The sequence below is a fragment of the Humulus lupulus genome, chromosome X (genome assembly GCF_963169125.1).
Source record: "Humulus lupulus chromosome X, drHumLupu1.1, whole genome shotgun sequence".
NCBI lineage: Eukaryota > Viridiplantae > Streptophyta > Magnoliopsida > Rosales > Cannabaceae > Humulus > Humulus lupulus.
The window spans coordinates 58,300,669-58,321,722 of record NC_084802.1 but is presented as its reverse complement, the minus strand read 5'-3'; the positions used below and the strand labels follow the sequence as shown (position 1 = coordinate 58,321,722).

The 21,054-nt window shown below is 37.9% G+C and overlaps 1 long non-coding RNA gene across 1 annotated transcript; it reads right to left on the bottom strand.

Moving 5' to 3' along the window:
* Positions 1-17,793: 17,793 nt before the first annotated feature.
* On the bottom strand, positions 17,794-20,468 carry LOC133803458 (uncharacterized). Its single transcript, XR_009877966.1, has 3 exons — positions 20,352-20,468; positions 20,157-20,222; positions 17,794-17,874 (listed from the first exon to the last, which is right to left on the bottom strand). It is a non-coding gene; the product is annotated as an uncharacterized LOC133803458 (long non-coding RNA).
* Positions 20,469-21,054: the final 586 nt, after the last annotated feature.

Genomic DNA, 21,054 nt, shown 5'->3' with positions numbered 1-21,054 from the left:
CTTCATGGATGCATATTCTGGATATAACCAGATCGCAATGAATCCTACAGACCAAGAACATACTAGCTTCATGACCCCAAATAACGTATATTGTTATAAAGTCATGCCCTTCGGGCTGAAGAATACCGGAGTTGCATATCAACGCTTAGTCATTAAAATGTTCGCTAATCAGACTGAGAGAAATATGGAAGTGTATGTCGATGATATGCTTGTCAAATCCAAGACTGTTGATAACCATGTATCTGATCTAAAAGAATGTTTTGAAATCTTAAGGAGGTATGACATGAAGTTGAATCCTCATAAGTGTACTTTCAGAGTGGCATCAGGAAAATTTCTTGGTTTCATAGTCAACACGAGGGGAATAGAGGCAAATCTTGAGAAAATTAGGTCATTGGTAGAAATGCCCTCACCCAGGTCGCGTAAAGAAATTCAAAGCCTGACTAGAAAGGTGGCAGCTTTGAATCATTTTATTTCAAAATCTACTGACAAGTGCCTACCATTTTACAACTTGCTCAGGGGAAACAAGAAATTTGAATGGACTGAAGAGTGCGAATAGGCATTACTCGACCTAAAAATGCACCTGGTCGAGCCCCTAGTGTTATCTACGCCTATATCTGGGGAACCTTTGTTCCTTTATTTGGTTGTGACAGAAAATGCAATCAATGTCGTGTTAGTCCGAGAAGAAGACCGTGCTCAAAAACCAATATATTATATAAGCAAGAGACTTCTCAGAAGCTAAGTCATGATACCCACTGATAGAGAAGCTGAGACATTGAATGTAGTGCTAGTGGAATTCTTGGAGAATCCGAGTGTAACAGAAATGGTAGAAGTCGAAATGATCGACACAAGACCGACCTGGATGACTTCCATAATGGAATACCTCACAACAGGAAGGCTACCTGAGGATAGAAAGTATGCAAGAAAAATACTATATAAAGCTCCAAGGTATGTGATAGTGGATGGGACATTGTACCGACGTGGTCATTCATTGCCTCTCCTACGATGTGTTCTGCCCGAGGAAGCTAAAACCATTTTGCAAGAAGTGCACGAAGGCTTTTGTGGAGATCATGCTGGGGGGCAAAACCTAGCACTGAAAATACAGAGGTAGGGCTATTTTTGGTCCACTCTAACAAAAGATTCAATCTCGTATGTACAGAAGTGCGAAAAATGCCAACGTTTCACCATAATTGCCCGAGCTGCTCTAGTTGATCTAACGATGATCTCATCCCCATGGCCATTCCCGGTATGGGGAATCGACCTAGGTCCCTACCTATGGGAAAGGGAGGAGTTCATTACGCGGTGGTGGTGATCGAATATTTCACGAAGTGGGTAGAAGCCGAACCTCCGGCAACCATCACTTCAAAGAGAATACTAGAATTCGTGGTGAAGAGTATTATATGTCGATTTGGGCTTCCTAAAAAGATCGTGTTAGACAATGGGACATAATTCGACAGTGATCTCTTCACTGACTTCTATGAAAAATACGGCATTATTAAGAGTTTCTCCTCAGTAGCGTATCCGCAGGCCAATGGACAGGTCGAGGCTGTGAATAAAACCCTAAAGGCGAGCCTGAAGAAGAGGTTAGACGAGGCCAAAGGATTATGGCCCGAACAGCTCCCGCAAGTACTTTGGGCATATCGGACTTCTCACAGAACCTCCACAGGACATACTCATTTTTCCTTAACTTTTGGAAGCGAGGTCATCCTTCCAGTCGAAGCCATGGTAGCCACTCACAGACAAAGGACATTCAACCAAGAGTAGAATGAGGGACTACTTAATGCATCCCCCGATCTGATTAAAGAAAAATCAGAAGAGTCTCAGTTACAGCTCGCCCATTATCAACAAAAAATGACTCGCTATTTTAATTCTAAAGTTAGCACACATAGATTTGGACTGGGCGACCTGGTTCTTCGAAGGGTATTTCTAGCAAATAAAGATCCCAAGGATGGTGTTTTAGGCTTGAATTAGGAGGGACCATATCATGTCGTTGAGAGGTTTTGCGAGAAGGAACTTTCAAGATATCTCGGCTGAATGGGGAAGTAGTCCCACAGACCTGGAATGCCCTACATTTAAAAAATATTATCAGTAGCACCACCATCAATGTAAGGCTTATTTATAAAAGCCATTTTATTAAATAATAAGTGGACTATTAAATAGTCTTTAAAATAGTGTGAGTTCATGTTCTAGTTTTGTAAAAGCAACCAAGAAAGTTTCTACATTCTGGTTACTTGGGGGGCATATAACTCGAGATTGGAAAAATTAAGCTTGCTTGGTAAGTCAAAATCATTTAAAATCCTGGACGTAATCAGGTCCAAAACTTAGAGGCTTGGAAAAATTGATTATTCAACAACTTTTTAAGAGCTCGAGTTTTCAATAAACCTAGCGCGAACTAAGTTGAAATCATTTAAAATCCTGGACGTAACCAGTTCCAAAACTTAGAGGCTTGGAAAAATTGATTATTCGACAACTTTTTAAGAGCTCGAGTTTTCAATAAACCTAGCGTGAACTAAATTGAAATCATTTAAAATCCTGGACGTAACCAGGTCCGAAATTTAGAAGTTGGGAAAATTGTTTAATATCAAAGGGCTTGTTAAAGCTCGAGTTATCAATAAACCTAACACGAACTAAGTTTAAATCATTTAAAACCCTGGACGCAACCAGGTCCAAAACATGGAAAGTTGGGAAAATTGTTTAGTATCAAGGGCTTGTTAAAGCTTGTGTTATCAATAAACCTAGCATGAACCAAGTTTAATAAATTAAAAACCCTAGATATAACAGGGTTCATGGCCTGTCTCTTAACAGGTATGATACAAATCAACACACAAAACTTGGATATAACCGAGCTCAAAATATCTATCCTGATCTAAATATTGATTCCTAAAATCTCGAATGTACAAATAAGGATTCATAAACATGAGAGATAGTAAAGGAAAGATAAATGGATAGAAAAGCTAGATGTATATTGAAATTATCCTGAGGAGAAAAACCTCAAACTGAGCTCGAAGGGAGTATAACTGAGCTCAACCAGCTCGCTCTGACGATGTGACCACTTCGCCATCCCCCTCAGCTGCTACAAAAGCCTCCCTAGTCTCTGACAGTTCTTGCTAAATCTGAGCCTTGAATTTTGCAAGGTACAGATCCCACAGCCCGGGTTCCATGAAAGAGAAGTTCCCATCTGGGTTGACGGCCCAGCACTTATATACCATGGACGACAATGAGGCCGCCTTTTCTTCTTGGACTGTGGCCTCGGCCTCGAGCAGTTTTTCTTTGGATTCATCAACCTCGGCATAAAGTTGTGCAGTTTTAGCCTGGAGGGCAGACAATGCAGTCTTTGAAGCCTTCTCGCTTTCCTGGGATGAGGCGAGAGCAGCCTTGGAATCATGCTCACTCTTTTGAGCAACCGCCAAGGCAGCTTTGGCGGTCTGCTCGCCTTCTTGAGCAGCTGTTAGGGCAGTGTTAGCAGCGTTTAGTTTGGCCCAGAGCTCATCATTTCTAGCCCTAGCCTGAGCTATGCTACGATACTAGGCCAGGGTAGACTGCAAAATAATAAAACAAGTCAGAAATATACCCTTGGGCACAATAAAAAGAAATATGTCACCAAGGAAGGATAACTTACAGTAAGGTTCATTCCCATAGTTGATTACATGACATTCTCTGGGCTCCACTCCTCGATGGTCCTCAGATCCCTCGAGCTGGTCCTATAGGCGTGCCCCACCATATGGCTCATCGTCTCGTAAATGATACCCTGAAAAGTTTCAGGGATCTTTTCCAGATCCTTGGGATCTACTGGTATTCGAACGGTCGGGGCTGGAGGCTCACCTTGTATTATTTGGGCCTGAGGAGGCGCGAATTTGGGAGGAGGAGGAGGAGGGGGAACCCTCCTAGCGGTAACAGAAGTCACTGGAGCTACTTCGTGAGCCAAGCTCATGTCTTTCGCCTTAGTAGGGGATTTCGAGGTGTTTCCCGCGGCAAGGGGCTCTTCTTTGTAATCCTGGGCCTCCTCACCACGAGGCCCGAGCCGGTCTTCCTCGCTTGGAAAGCAGTTCGGAGGTCAGGAGCTCCAGGTTGTTCCATCTCTTCGCCTGAAAAGAACAAAAAATAGTTAGTTCACAAATAAAGTTGTCAAAAACATATACAAGGATAGAGAAAACAAAGATCCTACCCTCTGGTCTGGGGGAGGAGTCTATTATCACTAGCACGGGTGTTTTGACTGGGATAGGCACGACCTCCAGCCTTGGAATTAATGGAGGAGAGGGAGAGTATACAATTAATATTTCTGGGGTCCTAAGGAGTTCAGGCTCAAATCCTTCCTCAGGGCTAGATTCATCTATGTATTGTCTAAATCCAGGGGCAAATGCACCCTGGAGCAGAGAAGACCAGGTCCTACAGTTTGTTCCATACTTCTCAAAATGGCGGATCTAAAGTTTAAAGTGTTGTCAACAACAACTATGCCCTTAGGGTAACTATGTTCATGGCATACCACTAGGTGGTCTATGCATTGCAACAGGGTTATATTACGATTTGGGTTATGAGGATGACGATGGATGAGCTGATTTGGGTTAAATCGAACTAACCTAAAATCGGCAACATCCCTATCTAATTCCCTATAGGGGTATGGGTTACCTTGGCCGGAGGGGCTAGCTGCTGCCCCTGACGCAACCCATTCTAAATCAAGTTCCCGAACAGCCTCGGGAGCCCGCCTTTTCCTCACAAGAGGCACCTCTTCCTCTTCTTCCTCCTCGCCCTCAATGGCTAGCAAGGCCTCCTCTTGCCAGGAGGAAAGCTCGTGGATCACCGAAAGGGTAGCCTGGGACCTCAAGGCCAACATTTGACCTTCGCCGATCAACTTGCACGCCAGCATCGTGACGTCATTCACGACCTGGCGGTAGTCCTTCTCACTGGGTGGAAGCCCAGAAAATTTCTCGTATTGACCCCCGAGGGTCATGGACTTTCCCGTCCTCGATGGCTGCACAAGAAACAAATTCAATTAAGATATGTACAAAAGAAATATCTTGAAAGGAATAAAATGTCACGAGCTGAAGTCACAAAAGTAAAGAACTTACGAGGTCGGTTGAAATATCAATGTTCACAATTCCGGAATTCATTCGACATAAAGAACAAGTCTTTGTAGTCGTTGGGATGGCTGGGAAGCTCGATGACGGGAGTAGAGTTGGGAAACCTTGTGAGATAATAGAACCTTTCACCTCACCCTTTCTGCTCCGGGCTAGTTTTGAGGCAGAAAAAGTATAGTATATCTGCCGGGGTAGGGACCTCCCACTCATGCTTCAAAAATAAATATTTCAGCCCTGCCAAAAGTCTATAAGAATTTTTGGGGAGCTGAAATGGAGCCAACTTCACATAATTTAAAATTTCTGTAAGTATTGGTCCAGGGGAAGAAAGGCCCCAGCCTTCAGAGGCTCATCACTCCAAGCCGCGAAGTCATCTTGGAGATGGGTGCAGCTCCGTTCTCCTTCAAATGCAATTTGGGCAAGGAGAGTTTCAGTCCCGACCTCTATGTTGTGGGTTAGCATGATTTTTTTCACTCTCCCCTCGGTCGTGATCTTTGATATGATACGTTCAGCCTCGAAGTAGGCATTTGGGTCAACCACTAGCTCCTTCTCCACCACCGGACCGGAGTGCGAGATGGGAGACTCTAGAGCGATCTACTTCCCCTTATTCTTTTGTTGAGCGGATGAGCTTGATGCATTCTTCTTTAAGGCGTGTTTTCTTAAAGGAGCCATCAAATCACCTAACGAGCAGAACGACCTAGTTAGTAGGTGACCTAAGAGGATTTATGGTCTATGATGCGAGGATACGAAGGGGGAATGGTTTACTTTTGTTATACGAGCTAAGGTTAGCCTCAGCCCCATCGCGTGATGCCACGCGTTACCCTAAGTTATGCGCCTCGGTTTCCTAACAGACCCTTGATATTTAGGGATCCATGTGTTAGACTGCCAGACCTCTACTTACCTTGGGAAGCGGTTTAGTACAAAACAACCCAAGAAACGTAACCTCTAAGCTATCTGGTTTGAAACCTAAAAACCCTTCATTTCCTATATCCCGAATGGGTATTCTTTAAATTAATTCACCATTAAAATTACCCAGATTTACCTAGAAATTTCCCAATTTTATGAATGTCTTGTTTCTAGAGCTATTTTTGGACTCACCCATTGAACCTAAGTCGAAACCTATTCCCTAAAAACATTTAGAAGTAGTCTAACAGTGACTACAGTGAATATTGCGGATGAACATGGTTAAGAAAAAAAGTCCATTTTAAAAAATAAAATAAAAACTCTTAAAACCAAAGAATGAGATACTTACAGTGTGTTCTTCGACGGTGATATGTAGACTTAGCGAAGGAAAGTTCCTGGGAAACTTCTGAGGGACTGGGTGCAGCGAACAATTTTTTGGGATTTCTGGAAAAGAAGAGAGGTTCGGAAGTGCAGAAGAGGAAAATTTTTAAATGAAAGGTGGTGAAGTCTAAAACTTGTCCATCCCTTTTATACGTAAATTGTGTAGATTGATATGGGCCATCCAATTGGGTTAGTTCAAGATCCAAGGGCCAAGGTTAAATAGACAAAACAGCAGTGAAAAGGTTACAAGACAATTATTGCAGTCCTTGAAACCCGAACAGATGCCAATTGCAGTACACCACGTGTCCAGTACTCGAGTAGTGGGCAGGCATGGTTTTGTGTAACAGAAGTCTAAAAGCCCTTGCTGTGTAGGTAAAAAAATGACGATGTCATACACGAGGAGGAGCTTGGGGGGCAAATGTTGTACATTCACTCAGTTCGGGTATAGCTGGCAAATAAATATACGGAGAAATAACCATGGGAATGATATCTGCTTTATCCACGTAGATAACTCCAGTTTCATGTGGACACGTGTGGTATTAGGCGTTCTGGGTTTAACCCGAGCTACAGACACAAAGGTTGTGAAGTGCGAGCTCATAATATTCAAACAGCAGTCGAAGTATGAGCTTGGAGGAGATATTCAGCTCGTGGTAACTCAAATATATTGCACACCCGCGGATCCCCAAAGACTCGGGTCCTTTTATGCGTTTATTTATGACCAGACTGTCATATGTAATGTCCTAGATATTAGGAGAACATTTACTGTATGATCAAATCATATCCCATTATAAATGGGAAATATATGTATTAAATGTAATAAATATGTACATGTGTGAGTGATTCAAGCGGTTACCCAAACTTGTCTATGGAATTCCCTTATAAATACTGGGAATGTAGGACTGGGAGGGGGACCATTATTCTGTAATAATGAAACTCTGCCAAAATAGAGAGAAAGACAGCAATAATATAGACTCGTGGACTAGGTGGATTTTAACCATCGAACCAGGTAAAAGATTTGTATTCTTGTAAATTCATTTCATTTTTCATTACGGTTTATTACTAAGCACTAATCTACCTTATTATTCCTTAATACACTGTTGGCAAAAAATCGCGTCAACAGTATTTTTAACATTTTTTTTTTTTCAGATGCTTGATTTCATTGTACCATTGGAGAAGCACTTTCCTGGTCATGTCACCTATAGGGGTAGTGCTTACTTGGATTCCCCTATAGAGCATTTTAGGAGGCACGGGCTAATTGAACGGGCAGAGGCATGCCCGTTGGGACAGTTCTTCAAGGCTAAGCCCTTTAGTTTTTCTGGGGTTCTACTGCATCAGCGTATGTTGCAGAAGGGCCAGTTCTACTTGGGAACACTCTTTGCAGATTTGGGATTGCAAAGTTTACCCTAGTCACCAGGTTGAATTTTGGGAACACCCCATCCCCAGATGAGTTGAGAGAGCATATTTCAAGTGATCAGATCATCCAAGAATACTTTAATGGTGATTCCAAGGTTAGTTTTGGCCAGTTGAAAGATGCTTTGAAGGCCTCAACAAACCCTGAAAATTCATTTATGTTGGGTTTGTGTTATTTGATAGAGGGGGTACTGAATGCCCCATAGAAGACAACGCAGATATGGGGTGATTCCCTGAAGATGGTTGAGGATCTTGACTACTTTTTCAAGTATCAGTGGGGGAAGTTGTCCTTCAAGAAGGTTATTAGAGGAGTTCAAAAGGACATGCAAAAACAATTGAAACATTATGATGAGAAGAAGAAAGAGGGTTCAAGAAAAAAACAGAATGAGTCGAAGTATAGTTTCTATGGCTATGCCCCAACACTTTGTACTAGGCTTTTAAGGCCATGCCAGCTATCGGGAGTAAGCACGGTGAGAATAGTGGGAACCAGATTCCCAGGATGCTTAATTGGGTTAAAAAGACCGATATCACTCTTTCGACAACTGAGTTGGTTCCTATGTTTTCCAAGCGTTGAGTAAGTTCCACTTTATCTTGTTAAATGTCACAAATTAATTGATTAATGGTTTATTTTATTAAATTTTTCTGACACATGTTATTCAACCATGCAATTAGTGGTTTTCCATGCTGAAGCCACGTCCCGATGAGGTAGTCTACTACAATGGCCTCTCAGACATTGATTCCAGGTTATTCCCTGAGTTGGAATCAACTGCAGTGGAGGCTGGGACTGTAGCGGAAGAAGTAGAGCCTGAGAAGGAGGCAAAAACCTGGCAAAGGTTGCAAAGGAAGCCTCTATTTTTTATGAGGATGTCCCGAGGGTTGAAGGGGGCATTTCACAGGCCTGTGCTCCTTCCTCTAGTCAGGTTGCCCAGCCTGATTATAATCAGTTGATGCAGAGGCTCAAGAGGGATGAGGAGGGCCATGCAACCTTACTTCAGAATCAGACTACGATCATGGCTCAGTTGGCACAGCTGATTTCAATGGTCTCAGATCCATCCACCCACTTAAAATCAGATACAAAGTCTGATATCTTGCCTGATGACTACGAGCCCGGTGATCCACCCTCCAATCCACAGGCCCAAACATCTATTGTTGCCAGTGACGTCGATAGTCCCAGTGTATGAGTACTACAGCCTGAGGAGGAAGCTGGCCTTGAAGTTGTCAGTAAGAAACACATGCCCAAGCGTTTTGATGACTTCACCGACCTAACGAAGAGGATGAGAGTAGATAAACAGGGACTAGTTACTAAACCTTTGAGGAAGTGTGACCTGCAGTCAGAGAAGAGCTTCCATAAGTGGATGATCGGGAAGATCGACAACAAGAGGGATCGAAACATCCATACTGGGCGCTTGGTGTGGCATGGTTCTTGTAGTTGATCACGGTTCAAACTTGGCTTTGGGATTCGGTGTGTAAATTACATTTATCTTTGCAATTCAATCATAAAATATGTTGATGGTACCAACGAATTTTAATGTTTTTACAGCATATTGATGTCATTCTACACATGCTACGCATCGACCCCACTTTTATCATGCCGCATTTCGGCAGGATGCTGCGATCATGAACACCACCTTCCTCCAAGTGTGCCTAGGTCGTTGGAATCATTTCAAAGAGATCAGTACAAAGTATACATGGGACGAAGATGTGCTAAAAATGCTGAAGGGCGATGATAATTAATTCCTCGTATCCTGGCACAATGGCAGTGAAATATATTTTGCCTTGCACATCGAGTAAGATGTGCATTGGATCACCATTGAAGTCTCCATTCCATTGTGGTGCATCAACATTTATTATTTCAACCATAGCGTGCTTAGTTCGACTCTATTGGAGGAAGTGATCAAGCCTTGGTGCTTATTTTTGCCTTCGTTGTTGTGGTGTTCTGGCTTGTTTGACGACCATGAGGACCTCCAGACATATCCTGAGAAGAAAGCAAAGCCTTTTTTGTATTGTCATATTTCTCCTGAGGAGTGTCCTTAGACTAAGACAAGGTATTCCCCTATTTAATTAGTGTTTTTTAAAATCTGAATATTAAAGTTATTTTTATCTTGTATTGACACAAAATCGATTATATGCAGTGAGGATTGTGGTATGTTTGCCATCAAACATATCGAGCATTTGGTTTCCAGGCTACCACTCGATATCATTATCGATGAGAACATGCAGCATTTCAGGACCAAGTGGTGTGTGGACCTATTCTATAAGAATTTGTCACCGTGATGCTCTTTACATTTTCTTGATACACCTCTTGTATAGTATAGTATATAGTTAGTTTTGTATATGGTTTTTATCAAACATTATTTTTTTAAAAAGTTATTAAATAAAAAACTACTAAATTCATAGAATCTGTCTGCCTCGACAAAAATCGATGGGCCAAACGAACTGCCTCGATAGGTAAAAATAATACTTAACCAAATCTACCCCGATAGGACTCGATTGGCCTTGACAAGTCCAGAATAATACTGGACCAAATCTGCCTCGATAGGCCTCGATAGGACTCGATTGGCCTCGATAGGTCCGAAATAATACATAATGATATCTGCCTCGATAAGACTCAATTGGACACGATAGTTTCATAATAATACTTAACAATATTTGCCTTGATAGGCCTCGATAAGACTCGATAGGTCCGGAATAATACATAACGATATCTGCCTTGATAAGCCTAGATAGGACTCAATTGGATTCGATAGGTTCATAATAATACATAATGATATATGCTTCGATAGGACTCAATTTGCCTCAATGGGTCCAAATTAAGGCCTATCGAGGCAGACTGACTACTGTGTTGAGGCCTATCGAATCTTATCAAGGTAGACAGGAAAAATTTTGTGAAGAGCTATTTATTTAAATCAAAACCAACAAAGTATTAGGAAAGGTACCTGAATATAATAAATGCAGCAAAACCAATTGAATTATTACATAATACAAATTTTTAAAGCCAAGCCTTACATAACTTCCTATTGTGCCCACTACCACCACATCTGCTACACTTAAGTGGCTTGACAATCTTTTCCACGTGTGAAGCATAGCGGTTTGTCTTTCGCATACCCACTTTCTGCTTCTTGAGCCTTCCTACATGGGATTTCTCAATGGGGACACCGACAACCATATCTCTGATGTGATCTGGGATTACCCATTCATCCTCGTTCCCAACAGGGTAAATAGTTTCCTTATAAGTGTCCATCAATGCAACACTTCTATAGTAAGGGGAACACAATGAGTAAATGCTTATGCGTCTTTTTCTGGTTGCAGCAAAAGCATGTACACAGGGTATCCCAATGGTTTGGAACATGCAACAAGAGCATGATTTTGTGGCCAAGTTTACCTCACCATCACCATTACCATCGACCATAAGAAATTCATGATGATCAAGGACTTGGACATCTAGGAAAATTGCTTTCTCACCTATTTGCTTCACATCCTTTTCCATCTCAGGTGATAACACAGCTATTGCTTTTGCAGCTCTTTCATGTCTATCGGCAAACCAAGATTGAAGAGCGAATCTTATGAATTCAAGGAAAGTGGCAACTAGAAAGCTCTTTGCCTCCTTGGTTTTATTGTTAAAGATTTATGCGTAGTTACTCGTCATGATATTGTATCGGTTTCTAGGAAAATAAGCACTACTCCACCTTTCAAAACCAATTCCCTCAAGATAATGAGCAATGGGCAGATCAATTACCTTAATCTTGTCAAAGAACTTGTGAAATTCTGTTCTTCAAAACGCGTACACTGCACACCCCATGATGTCTTGACAGTGGTCAGTTTTGAATTTTGCCACCACATTCATACAGATGTGGTGGTAACATGCATCATGATAGGAACACAAGCTCCAAAGCATGATTAATGCTTTTATGCCTATCTGATACAAAAGCTAGGTTGTCAATGTTCCCTATGGCTTCCTTCAATTTTCTCATGAAATAAGTCTAAGAGTTATGGTTCTCACTATCCACCACTGTAAACGCAATTGGAAACAATTGGTTGTTTGCATCCAACGCAACAGCATAGAGCATGTGTCTGTCATACTTATTCTTCACGAATGTGTCGTCCACACAAATGACATGACGACAGTACTGGAATCCACGCCTAGAAACACCGAGGGAAAAGAAGCAATACAAGAAACGACCATCTTCTGCTACAAAATCAGTAATTGTACCTGGGTTCTTATGCTCCAACTGACACAGGTATCCAGGTAACTTGGAGTATGATTCCTCAGGTGTCCTTCTGACATACATAAGAGCATTTTCTCTGCATCTCCATGCCTTCTCATAGCTCATTTCGACCCCAAAATGGTGCGTCATGTCCTCCCTTATGTTGTTTTCCATGTACCGAGTACCATCGGTAGCAAATTTCCTCTTGATTAGGTGGCCCACAACCCACGGTGATGCTTGACGATGGTCCTTATCTTGAATTTCTTGTGAGCACCTGTGTACTTTGTTTTATACAGTAATCTCAAACATTTCAGGTCGCATTTTTTTCTTTCCCCTCAATCTCCAACAACAATCAGGATCCTTATAGGTAATGTACCACCCATCATTCCCAGATTTCTTCACCATAAACTCAAAATTATTCTTCATCACAAATATGGATGCTTTGCTTTTCAATTCAACATTGTTCTGAAAGAACTTGCCAAGGTGCAATTCTCCTTAAGCCTCTTTGGTGAACATGGGAGCACTCCATGTTCTACGATCTTCACCTAAGTCCAATGGAGAACTCCATCTAAAACTATCATCGGTTCTACTTGGACCTAGACGACTATTCTCGGTCCTAGGTGTTTGCCGATCTTCTATTATGCGCTCCTCAACTACCATAACATCTGAACTCTGTGTTGGCAAATCCACCCTAATATCTAGCCCACCAATATCTATTGCATCAGCAACAGGATCGTCGTTGACATAAGGATCGTAGCCATAGGGAACGTACTCTGCTGTGTCATGAAAATATGGTAGATCTCTAACAAGGATATCATCATGGAATATAATGTCTGGATTTGTCTCGGGAACAAATGTTTCAACCTCACTTTGAGTTCCTTTGAAACCATGACATGGGGGAGAAATTTTCTCTTCAAATTGAACTTCTTTATTAACGCTGGGAGAGGCCGATGCATTTCTTATACCTCCCTTCTTAACCAATGTCACACATAGAGGAACCAGCTTCTCTATAGATTTCGATGCTAACCCAATGAATGCACGCACATGCATATCGTTTTTTATAACGATAGGTTTGACGGATTGTGAGAGGCATGTGCATGGGACCTCAATTTTCAAGTCATACACACATTTATCCACTTCAAGCTCATCGTAAAAAATGTCAAGCAATTGCTCATATGTCACACCCTTCTCCAAAGGCAGTACTTGATTTTCAGCATCCCTGAAAATCCAATCCCTATTTTCCAGTTCCCAAACACCATTGAATGCAACAAATATGGAAACAGTCGAATCTGTATCAAAAACCAAAAAAAAAAGGTAAAAAATTAAAATTATAACATAAAACAACAAAAAATCGATTTGTATAGAGATATGTCAAGGCCTATCGAGGTCAACCTATCAAGGTCTATCGAGTACAATCGAAGTACATCGAGGCAGACTGCCCAACAAATTTCTTATGAACCCATCGAAGCATATACTACATACACTAAGTTATATGCCTCTATCGAGGTCTATTGGGGACCATCGAGTCTCATCGAGGTAGCCATTTTCCCTAAATATGTGAGGGTTTTATCGAGGTCCATCAAGGACCATCGAGTCTCATCAAGGTAGCCATTTTCCCTAAATGTGTGAGGGTTTTATCGAGGTCCATCGAGTCTCGTTGAGGCATATCGAGGTAGTCAATTAATATAAACATGTGAGAGTTTTATCGAGGTCCATCGAGGACCATCGAGTCTCATCGAGGCATACAAAAAACCCAGAAAAAAAGCCAAGAAATGAGCGAAAATTCATTCCGACGGTGAAAAATTACAATAAAACATGAAGGCATACACAAATCTATTCGAAATAGCAAAAATAATGTTGATAAACAAGTTTCCTCGCTATATGTAATAAATATATACTTACTCATTTGATTTTCGCCCCTATATCAGAAATCCAAAATGAAGTTCTTGCCTTGATTCACAACTTGCTCCTAGATCTGAAATCCAAGCTTGAAAATTAGTATAGATTAAGATAATGGTGGCTGTCTTGTTTTTTTTTTTTTTTTTTTTGTATGAGAGCTTGAGAGATAGAGAGAGAAAATGTGAGAGATGGAGAGGGAGAAGACAATAGGAGAAAAAAATAGGAAAATTTATGATAAGGGCATTTTGGGAATTCAGGGGAATACTAGGATAAAAATGTGATGTTTATTTTAGCTTGGTATCATTTTGTTATATGGACCATTTTTATGCATCAATACTCACATTTCTCTTAAAAAAACATACTGCTAAAATTTCACTATTTTTGTGATGATTTAAAATGAAAATGACTTTTATGATAGGAGTTACTTTTAGGAAATGCCAAATAATGTGAATATGTGACTATGTGTAGATCTATCTAAGGAGAATGGGAGATGATCAATATTGGATTTAAGCTAATAATTTATTTATTTGTTTGTTTTTTTAAGAAAAGATATAAGAATATATATATAGGGCATTGCTCATGTGGAGTTGTTAAAATGTCTGTACCTGTGGAGACTTTTTTTTTCACCATTAGATTAATTGAACGGCTTTGATATATATACTATATATATGTCAACTTCAAACTACAATAAATCAATGTCTCTTATATATAATATAGCTACACTTTCTCTCTATATATGTGTAGGTTTTTCTCTCTCTCTCTCTACCTGACTTTCTCACTCTACTGATGGAAAGAGAGATATAAGAGTTGAAGACTTGACTTCCCCAGACAAGTGAGAGTGCTTATGATCCCCTGTGGCACTCTCTTACTCTACTCCCTGAGCTCGCTCTTCCATAGGCTCCTAATATAACTATTGTTTGTATTCTTTGGAACGTGAATTTTGTGTAATTAATGTGTTTTGACAAATTACTTTTTAATACAGTATTTTATAAAATGGTTCAAATATACCTCTAAATTCAATTTTGATGAAGAAAAAATTAAAAATGATAACACAGTTGTTAAGCTGAATGAATTTGTTTTTGTTCTTAGTTGTTAGTTTGGTGAATTATTTGTTATTTTAGTTTTAAAAACTTTGAAAAAAAAATCAAATTTAGGGTTATATTTAAATCATTTTACAAAATATAAGTGTTAACGCGGTTCTTCGGCAACAGATAATTATATGAATAAAGAGATGGATTAGTGATAAATGATGAACCATAATATATGAATAATCTCAAAGGGAGGTTATAACTCATCTAATTTTTTAGGTGGTTCGAAGGTTAAAATCCCTCTAGTCCACCAGTCAATATTATTGATATATCTCTGATATTCCTTACAGGGTGTTTCTTTACAAATTAAAAGCCAACCCTTTGCAATGCCTAGGGTCTCCATATTTATAGGGAGAGGACACCTGGTATTGGCAAAGGGGGTCATCTCGTGACCTCCTTACCCATCATGTCATTTCTGTGACATTCATGATTAATTCCTAAAACCTGACAATGAAGTGTGGTCTAACAATAGGTAAGGGGGATAATGGGCCGCATGGCCCAAACCAGTCGTGGGGTGCCTAAACACGCACATTTATGCTGCGTGTCCAAGAATTCAGGAATGGAGTAGACACGTGATGTCTGATATGCGCACATTTACATTGCGTGGTTGACTTTATAAAGGGGCGGAGGTGTCAGCTCCGGGTCGTACCTCGAGCTTGATGTAGTCTCAGATCGTGGTGTCCACACGGCTGACCCAATGCCTTTGAGTATTCTTACTAAACCTTTGGTTACCTCAAGCTAAAGAGATAGAGACTCGTAACAGCAGCTCTGGATAGGTGGCTTCCACGTGGCTGATAGGATTATGCCCTTTTCCAGCTCGCTAATAACCCGTGGATATTTAGGGCGTACAATAAGTTACAAAGAATAATTTGTCAAAACACATGCTTCAAATAAATAATGAGACAAAATACATGATTCTAAAAATATAAACCCTATAATTATTATTTAAGTATATTTTTGTGTACAAATTTGCAATTATAGAAGGAAAATTTCATGTTATATGCATAATAACTTAGTGAAATTTTTTAATATACCACCATAAGTTACTATTTCAAATATATGACAATTTCAATTTTTTAGACAAAAATACCCCTAACATTCAAATACCAATTTTTTCTCTCAATCCAAACTTTCTCTCTCTCACATCTCATATTCTCTCACTCCCTCTAACATTCTAATCTTGTAAATCTCGAAAAAAAATACCAATATTTAAAAAAAAAAATCATCTGAAACCGACATTTCAGTGAAAAAATATGAATCTCCAAAGTTTTCGTCAAATTTCAGTACAGAGCATCGAAATTGCATCGAAAAAGCATCGTTGTGGATAAAAATCAAGTTTTCATGATTGCATCGAAACATCATCGATGTACCATCGATTTTGCATTGAAATACTATCGTTTTGGCATCGAAACACCATCGATTTTGCATCGAAAAGTCATCATTTTGGCTAACAAAACAAGTTTTATGATTGCATCACAAGAGCATCGAAACACCATCGATGCACCATCGATTTTGCATCGAAATATCATCGATGCACCATCGATTTTGCATCGAAACACCATCAATTATGGTGCAACGACGTTGTTACGATGCAATCATGAAAACTTTATTTTTGACCAAAACGATGCTTTTTCGATGCAAAATCGATGGTGTTTCGATGCTCGTTCGATGCAATCATAAAACCTTGTTTTTTGGCCAAAATGATGTTTTCTCGATGCAAAATTGATGGTGTTTTGATGCAAAATCGATGGTACATTGATGATGTTTCGATGCAAAATCGATGGTATTTCGATGCTGTTGCGATGCAATCATGAAAACTTGTTTTTGGCCAAAACGATGACTTTTCGATGCAAAATCGATGGTGTTTCGATGCCAAATCAATGATTTTTCGATGAAAAATCGATGATGTTTCGATGCAATCATGAAAACTTGATTTTTGTTCAAAACTATGCAATTTCGATGCAATTTCGATGCTCTGCACTGAAATTTGACGAAAACTTTGGAGATTCGTATTTTTTCACTCAAATGTCGGTTTCAAATGATTTTTTTTTTTTTTTTATTTTTTCGAGATCTACAAGATTTGAATGTTAGAGAGAGTGAGAGAATAAGAGATGTTAGAGAGAGAAAGTTTGGATTGAGAGAGAATATGGATATTTGAATGTTAGGTGTATTTTTTTCTAAAAAGTTGAAATTGTTATATATTTGGGACAGTAACTTTTGTTGGCATATTAAAAAATTCCACTAAATTATTATGCATATAACATGAAATTTCCCTTATAGAATTTAAATGTGCATTGTTGATTGAATTCTTTTTACCCTCAAACATTATTCCTTTCCTTCCATTTATATTTATTTTCTAAATTGAATAGGATTCTATTTATCATTTTTGAAGTTTAAAATGGTGTCTCGCATAAGTTAACTATTGATTGAGTATTTTCAATAATTAAATATAAATATATATTTAAATTATTTTCTTAATTTTTTTCATTTTAAGATTACAAGCCAATCTTTGAGTTAATAAAAACATATTTCAGAGATAGTAACTTAAAAGTGATATTAAAGAGTCTAATGTAACGAACGCCCTAGACTAATACTTACAAAACATTCGCATAACATAGTTTATAAAAGAATACCATTCATTATCAAAGTCTCAGGGTGACTTGTTTAAAACCATGCAAGTTGGCGTCATAAGTTTTAAAATAAAACATAGATTTTTATGCAAAGTTCAAAGAAACCAAAAAAATTAAATAACTGAGTCCCACTAATAATTTAGGAAAGTCTCTTAAAAACAAAACATAATTTAAATGGCGTTCTACGTTGATCGTTTTTCCGTCTATAGGATTACCCCACGCCATACACCCCATGATGATAGAACTCCTCACGTCACCACGCGTGCCATAAAGAAATCCTATTTGCTACCTGGAAGGAAAGTAAGGGGGTGAGCTAAAAGCCCAATAAGGAAGTACAAACAAATAAGCAAGTAAGAATACAACAAAAACAAACACTAATGTTCATCTAAAACATCATGGTATAACATAACATAATCGAAACATATCATCATATCATAACATAATCGTAACATATCATCATATCATAACATAATCGTAACATATCATCATATCACAAACATACAGCATACATGATGAGCATGGATCGCTAGTTGTCCATGTCACCCTATGAGGTAAACAGGAGATTTCTGGTTCTTGAATAACCTCGGTGCGTCCGCCCTAGGAGTTATGTCTCAATGTCCTTAGTAACTCGTTCGATGTATCTGACATCGTAATCTGCTTGATGTATCTAACATCGTATTCTGTTTGATGTATCTAACATCGTAACTGGTTTGATGTATCTAACATCCATACACATATCACATTCAACATATCATCACGTTATGGCATTCATAATTCATAATAATTCATTCATACAACAGTCTTACCATTCATAGCATAAAATCATAGAATCTATCTAACTTCCTTACCTCAGGTCCAAGCTAAGAAATTTCACAATCTTTCAACGAGCCTATATCATAATCAAAACAACATTTCTTAGGTTCATAAAATTACTATTTGCCCTTCCACACAACTCACGTGTGCATGGGCCATGCACACATAATAACAGTTACACATAACATGCAATTATTCTTAACTACACATAAAGCCATGAAAAGAATAATGCTCATTTTACCCATTTTACTAGCATGATCGTTTTATAAAACCACATAGTTGAATAATAAACATAATTTTGGATGTAAAAGTGGAGTTGCATGTAACATGCATACGTGGGAACATTGCGTAATAGAGACGTTTTCAAAAACGATAATTCTACACTTCTTACTTTTATTGTTTTAAAATCAATAGACTTATTACCTGCTTTATTTTTCTTAAAATTTCTAAATTGATTAAATTTCTCAAAACATTATTTTATTTTATAAAATTATTTTATTTTTGCTCAAAAATAAAATATGTGACAAATTTGATTCATTAATCTCAAATTACAAAGAATTAACCAAAAAGCTTGGATTTAATTAAAATGCTTATTTTTAATATGTTTTTTTAAAAAAATAAATTTTATCATTGTGTTACATAAATGAGGTGAGAAAATTTTATTTTTAAGTGTGGAAAATACATTTTGATTTAAATTATTTAAGACTTAGTTTTATGTAACAAAAATCCATATGTGACAATTAAATAACAATTTTTTTTTAACCTTTTTAAAACAAACTTTCAGCCACCATTTATTTTCTTCAAAAATCACAAATAAATAGAATCTAAATATTTTTCTCAATCAAAACAAAAGAAAAATCATAACTTATCAAAATATGCATTCATACCATTAAAAATACCATTTTTCAATATTACCATAACTTGGGAAAAATAATTTATTCCAAAAACTCATCAAATTCATTTTAGTGAAACTCACTTCATATTTTCTTACAAAAAATTCTAGCAACTATTTTTATCATTAAAAATCACTATATTCAATTTAAAAGCTCATATTTTCTCAAAAATCAATAAAAATTCTGTAGGTAATTATTTGAGTAAAATATCATTTTAATGAGACTTAAAATCCCCTTTTAATTCCATAAAATTTACATAACATCAAGGACATTACTTATGCATGCAAATCATTTTTAAATCAAACTTTTACCAAATTATTTGCAAAAATCAGCAAGCTTAATTTCTCATGAAACTCATCTTTTATCCCAAAAGTTTCACATAAAATCATACATGTCCAAAATCTCATCATACTCTTATTATATACATGATTCAAATATTACTAACATATTCACATGAAGTCTTATAAAACCAATTTTCTATTCCATTGAATCTACACATGAAATCCAACAACAATAACCATGGCAATAGCATACATAAATTCATAACACCATATCTCATGAACATGCCTTTACAAAAACCCTAACATAATTCTTATCATATTTCTAAAATCATCATTTACCATTTACATAAATCAAAGATTAAAAAGATAACCATAGCGACATAAACATAACATATCTCCTCATTATAAACCCTATCAAATCCATTCCCTCAATCATACCCATGAACCCTTTTTAAACAAATCATATTCTCAAAATATACAAATCATAATCATCAATCCTACAATAATCAACCATTAGCATCACCATCAAAAACCTCAAAGACAAACCCATTAAAACCAATATATAGGCTAAGAAAGACCATTACCTCTCTTGATTGTAAAATCAAGAACACAATAAGATCAACACCCAAACTTCACACCCTTGTTCAAGCCTAGGGTTTTTTATTTGAAAACCACCATGAGGAGGAGAAAGAACCCAAACACACACAACAAATAAACAAGTCAATAACATATAATCAATAAAAAGAGATTAGACAAACAAGAAAAACAAGAGAACATACTCTAAGATGGGTTCCTCTTCACCTTCTTCTTGTTTCTTTCTTTCTTCTTCTCCCTCTCTCTCTACACGCCACTCTCTCTCTCTCTCTCTCTCTCTCTCTCTCTCTAATTTCGGCAGCCACAAGAGCAAATGGCTCTTCCCCTCTTTTCTTTCCCCTTTATCCTTATTCTCTCATAATGGCTTAATAAAAAGAAAAGGTAAGTTTCCTATTTTCTCCATATTTTCTCTTAATTTTTGTATAATTGTTTTTATCTTTAAATGGAAAGGAATAAAAAGATGATCACATCCTTACCTAAAATAACCATGGTCTTCTAATTTTAATTTAATTGAATCAAGAAAATAAATAGAATAAACCATTCTTTTCCCACTACACATACACGTCCACACTACATGCCATTTCCTTTATTTTTATTTTATTTTTCTTTAATTCCCTACTTATTAAAATAAACTACCCAAAAATATCATAAATTGAAATTATAAAATGTGTAGAAAATCCACACATGTGCACCTTATTACCATGTACTAGCACACACTAAAACACTAGAGTGCATCACTATCTACTATGCACCTTAGTGCATTCAATCATAACTCACATAATTACCTCAATTGTCACATTTATTTAAAATGTAACACTAATAGTAAAATAACACATGTTACACACTATTCACTTATTAAATTAATTAACCAAACAAACAATTAACAAA